We start from the raw sequence: 6,000 nt of genomic DNA, 5'->3' as shown, positions 1-6,000 counted from the left end.
AGGTCCTCGGTCCCATCCAACACAGACTAATTCACTTATCCTCAACAAGTGGGCTATTGATTTTTGCCTCTTTTCAGAACAGCCTGGGGCTTTCTGGATGACAATAGCATCCCCTATTTTTTAAAAAATCCTGCCATTCTGGGGAAATGCCCTTTCACTCCGCACGGCCAGGAGCACTGCACATTTGCCTGGACCTGCTCCCGTATCCACCTCGGGGTCAGGAATTCTCACGGTCCCCTTTCACCTTGCTCCAGCAGAAGCTGGCATATGTCTTGCCTTTTTAAGCTGGGAGGTCAACAGGATCTGATTTTGTTCACACGGGCTCCTATGAAGGGCACAAGAAATGCCCCGAATAGCTGGGACAAGGCATCAGCACTCTTATTTTGTGTGTCTGACTGTCTTTTGTGGTAATCGACGGGTGAAAAACACAGAGCCTCATGTTCAAGTTTTCCTAAAGGCAAAAAAGGGTAAATCCCATGTAACTATCTATGTGCAGTTTTGTATTTATGGTGAATACCATCCTTTACAAAAAAAGGAAAGAAAAAAATTGGTAAAAAATTTGACACAAAACTTTAAATGTGCCAAACTCTTTACATGGATTAAAAAAGAGACTACATGCCAACCAATTCTGGTTGGAAAGAATAATCTGTTTTTAATGCTAATTATGTTACATTTGAATAACAGACCGGTGGTAAATTGTGACTTCCTTAAAGAAGTCATGGCGATTGGTTGTGGACTATTACTCTGATAGCCATAAACTCTAAATGTAAAGTGAACAATGTCTTTAATTATTATTTTGGTGGGGGGAGGGGTTAAATACCCTTCCAAACAGACTGTGTCTTCAAACTGGGATATATGTGGACAACAGGGCACTTGGGTAGCTGCGGCAGGAGGAAAGAAAGCTGCCCATCCAATTCAGATGTTGCGTCTATTCAAAATGGTCCTGTTTCAGCTTCATCTTCCACTCAGAGGAATGTGAACTTGCACGTGAGTTATGGGACCAAGTATGGGTGCTGGAAAAAGACACAGGTATATGCATGCGCATGCGTGTGCACGCGCGCGCGCACACACACACACACACACACACACACTACACCAGAAGGCACTTTCAAATTTAAGCACTGAATGCCTCAACCATGTTGCATCAGGACCTCTTGCTGTCTCTTTGATGAAGAGCAAAGAGAGTTGCTTATTTGCATGAGCTGCAAACATTCACAAATGCCTCAAAGGACAGAACTGTGCTTCCAAGCCCAGGTGGCCGGAGTCATAAATTGGGATAGTACTGAGTCTCTAAATAATGAAACTTAAAATTTGGGGTTCTTAATGAGGTTGCTCTAAAAACGATGGGCACCTGGCGATTTTGAAACTCCAGGCACAGTTTTGAGGTGTCGGGTAGCACAATGGTAACAGGACACTATCTATCCCCTTTTCCCAAGGGCCAAGGGAAAGTGGGGGGGGGGGACGCTGTCTGGAGTGGCCTTGCCTCCCCTTGGCTGAGAATGGAAAAGCAAGGACTCCCTTGACAAGAGCTCTGCCTTTGTGTTCTGCACCTGGAGAATTTTTTTTTTTTCTTCTTAGGGCTAAGAAGGCAAATCACCGAGTATTGATTACTAACAGCCTGCCTGAGGACGGCACACCTTGAGGGAGACAGAGGAAGCAGGAGCCTGAAGAGACAGGGCTAACATTTACAAAAACAGTTAGGGGGGACGATGGAGTATCAAGTGTCGTCAAGTGGCAAGCTTAGAGGATATAGATACCTCAGATATCCCCAGACTTTTAGAGTTAAGTTGTAGTAAAATTAAAAGGAGAAAGAAGAAAGAAAGAAAGAAAGACACTGTTGACATAAACTTCTCAATATTTCACTTTGCCAGTTAAAGACTTTAAAAAGAAAACAAAGAGAAAGACCATATAAAAGGGGGGAGGGAAGGAATGAAAAAGTAACTACTATTTTCTGTCATCTTTTTTTAAAGGAAAAGGTACTTAACATTAAATAGAAGGGTGGATGAAAGATACAATTCTAAAATAAATGACAGTTTAAAAAACAGATATGAGGGGCTTTATGAGAAATTCGCTACTGCGTCTATATTTTTCTCTCTTTCAAACAGCCTGGTGAGAATTTTGTCCCAGATGGGCGTCAGGGACCTGACAGATGACGACTGTCTTCCGCTCATCCTTGTACCGTATCTCGGCACCATCTTGGCACACACCAGCTCCATGAATATTTGCTGAATAAATGAGGGGCCATATTTATAAATGAACATCTGCTGAGGAAAGCATTCGTGTGGGTGGTAGTCGGGGATAAAAGGATGGGCCAGTGGGCCACAAAGTGTGTCGGCAATGTGGGGAGAATAAGGAAGGGCGTCCCCAGGAGTTATGACATCAGCAGCCCATGGGAAGCTGACACGGGAAGGCGGAGATGTTGGGCCCACCCAGACGCAGAAGAGCTCCTGAGTGCGGGTCAGCATCTTCCAAATGCGGGTTCCGAGTTTTGAGGTTGTGCCCCAAGATTCAGCGAAGAGGCAAGTGACCCCTTGGTATCTCCGTCCCGACCCTGTTAGGTCTAAGCAGTAAAGCAGCAGAGCGGTATTAAAAGAAAAATTTCATGATACTTTGTAAGAACAGTAAGGCCGACTTAGTTCAGGGGGGACGACCTCATCTGTGTGGGGACTGCAGCAATGGGGTTGTGCAGTAGGAAGGAGGTGCTGGACTCCACTCCGGATACAGTAAGGCAAAGCGAGGATCCCACAGCTCAGGAGCAGGGCAGGGGCAGCGGGAATGGTCTTGGAAAATCACTAAGAGAGTAGGCACTCCTTGCTAATTCCTGAGCTCACAAGATTCCTGCTGGAGGCAGGCCAGGGTGATCAGGCAGTGCCGGGGGGATGATGGGGGAATCAGGAAGACGATCAGATCCTGAGCGTGGGGACTCTTGCTAAAATGGGGCCATGCCCAGAAAGGACACGGAAGACAAGGCCTACCTGGGCAGAGGATTCCAAGGAGCCTGGCTGAGGCTTGGTCAAGAAGGGGCTCTCCGTCAGTGAAGCCTTCCAACTTCTATCAGAAATTCTGTTTGTGTGTACATGTGTTTTAATGAGGACGGTTCCCTGCGTTCATTCACCGGGCATGATTTCCTGACCACCAGAGTGGGATCCCTGAGATGCGGGTGAGGCTGGGAAGAAGCACACCTTAGGGTCGGAGGGGCCTGAGCGGTGACTCAAGCTCTGAGCTTCTGAAGCCTCATCTGCATGATGCGAAGAGTAGGACTCAGAGAAGACGATAGACAGGAAACGCGCAGCAGGAAGCCTGGGCCTGGAGGGGGACATGATGTCTAGCAACGGAAAAAGGAAAAAGAAAAACTCTCACTGCATTTGTTGCTCCACCTCGACCCCATTCAGCAGCTCCAAAAATGTGCTGGAGGCTGGAGAGGCAAAGAGTATTTAGTCTGGATGAATTCAAGAACACGGGAAGGTTCTAATCATAGACAAGGGGAACGAAGAGCAATCCCGCAGGGGTGAGTGGAGAGTATCACAGACCAGACAGGAGAGATTCAGGCCCCAGGGTCAACACCCGCCATGCTATGTGACTTAAGGGAAAGCGCTCAGTCTCTCTTAACCTCAATCTTCCCATCTGCAAAATGGAGGTAACAACAGCATCTACCGCTAATGGGCTTGCATGAGGATCCTACAATAGAAACCATGTAAACCGCTTTCTGTACTGCCTGGCATGAAGTGATCATTAAAACAAACAAACAAACAAACACCTATGCTTTGTCATTACTATCACTATCATATCACGACGATTATCAGAACAGAATTCTGCTTGAGAAATGCGGCGGGAAGGATATGGCCGCTTTAGAGCTCATTTTCTCTTTTGCGTGCAGGAGAATGATGCCGTTAGCACAATGCCTTCCGCTGTGGAACCAATAAGATCTAACCAGAAGGGAACTTGAGAGTAAAACATGAATGGGAAAATACTAAGGAAACAGGTAACTCCCACAGTCCTCTATGTTCTGACAAAAGAGTGATTCTGTTCCTGTGATTAGTTCAAAACAGTGTATTAAGCCCAATGGAATCATTTTAAAATAAGACTCTAATTTTGGAAACCTAAGGAAGTCTGCATTTTAATAAGATATTTCATTGTATCCCAAATACAAAACCATTGTTTGCCTGACTCTATAATTTATTGTTAGACAGACACTGTGCTATTACTATAGCAAAATGAAACACGCAATGATTTCACTAATAAAACAATTGGATCATAAGGCAAAGCACAGCTCATCGGTTTGCACAGAGCAGAATACCCCCGGGTAGAGATCTGCATAGTCTAATATTCCCAGTTGAAATTTCACCTTTCTCTACTCTTCCGCAGAGAAAATCACTGAAATAGCCTGCTAACAATACCATTACTGTCTCCCTAACTTAATCCTTTGTTCCTTCCAAAGAAAAGACCGCCGCTGATTATGAATATTCCACTCCACAATTTCCATCAATTAATATACTACCGTGCTCTTATTATGGTATTAAAAGCTTCTTGATTTACATTAGAAAGTATATATTTTACACCACGGGTAAAGCTATTTCTTCCCCTTTAACGGAAAGTGCTTATATAGAAAGAACTGACAATTTGGAAAATGAATAGGGGGCTGTGGATAATTGCTTAGAAATAATACTTTCTACTCTTCTTCCTGGTTCTTCTCCTCTCTGCTGGGGAATTCCTATTCCCTGGTCAAGGAGGGCAGGATAGCTCCCCTTGATCACCTTTGTCCTCTGACCTTCTACCTGAGAAGAGACACACTAAGCTGAGCTGGTGTTCCTCCCTGGGGGCTGCTTCCATCTGTCCTCGGAATGCAGAAGTGCCTTTCACAAAAACCCGAAGAGGCAATGAGGGGCCCCGGTTCTCCTGGATGAATAAAACGAAGCAGGTAGCTAAGAAGAAGAAAGGGGTCTTGGTGATAGAGAAGAAGTTCTGTATGAGTCCAGAGAGAGGCCAACTTGGATCTGTCTCTCCATCCTTGCTGTGTAGGGAACCACCTATCCCCGGCTGTCCCAACCCTGGAGCCCTGGGTGCCTTATGTGTAGAAGCGAGGTTTTCATGTCCACTTCCCAGATACAATGGAAACTCAATGAGGGTGCGTGTGGGCAACACTTCTCATGGTGGCGGATGGGTGGTAGAGGCTCCAGAAGGAACAGCAGTGTTCTGTCCTCTTCCCAAGCGTGTACAAAGCCACGGATAACCCTGCAAAGACTGAGATGGCCATGAGGGTTGGCATACAGGCTCCTCCCAGCCACCTTGGGAAGAGGTGTCTAGACGTCAATCATCCCTACAATGATCTCCGAATCCATTCTAGACCTCTGGTTCAGAGACCTAAAAGCTATCGAGGTGGCTGTTCAGACGAGTCAAGTTCTAGAAATCTCTCCGTGGCCCGTGTTCAGAGCTCATGTTTGTAACGTCCCATTGTCCTGTTCTAATTTTAGGGAGTTTTCATCAGCCACAGAGGTTGACCCATGAATTTGGAACATGCTAGCCTCAGAGCTGCCACTGGCTAGTCTGTCTGGACTGTCACGCCACAAAACAAGGAGGTTGACTCTGAGGGGAAGTCACAATGGACATTCTGCACCCGGTGTCCATTCCTTAGGCATGGAGAATTAACCCACGCAGGGAGAGTTTTAAAAAAAGCAAACTGGTTGCCAACTTTGAAAACTGGAGAGACTCCATGTAAAAATCCCGACCTCCCAGCTAAAGACTCTTACTCTTACATTCGACTCTCCACTTGACTTACTTCTCTTATCCACACGAACCTACAGGGGACCCGCGCAGCGCCTCCAAGCCCTAAAAATGCCACAGTTCAGCCACTAGCACGTGGACAGCAGCTGTCCTTTCTTGATACTGGCCCATCCCAGACCATGTCTGCAAGACCCAGAGAGCAGGTCCCCTTACTAAAGACTCTCTTCAGCATCCCTGGGTCATGTGGGGCAGCACTTCTGCTCCCCCTGTGGCCTGTAC

General features: G+C 46.3%; 1 protein-coding gene across 7 annotated transcripts in view; it reads right to left on the bottom strand.

The window, feature by feature from the left end:
• Nucleotides 1-6,000, bottom strand: part of WWOX (WW domain containing oxidoreductase) — a 955,527-nt gene that overhangs the window by 534,112 nt on the left and 415,415 nt on the right. The gene's annotated exons all lie outside the window — the stretch shown is intronic.

Source organism: Mustela nigripes, chromosome 17 (genome assembly GCF_022355385.1).
Source record: "Mustela nigripes isolate SB6536 chromosome 17, MUSNIG.SB6536, whole genome shotgun sequence".
NCBI classification, from domain to species: Eukaryota; Metazoa; Chordata; class Mammalia; order Carnivora; family Mustelidae; genus Mustela; species Mustela nigripes.
This window is presented reverse-complemented; position numbering and strand designations above follow the sequence as displayed.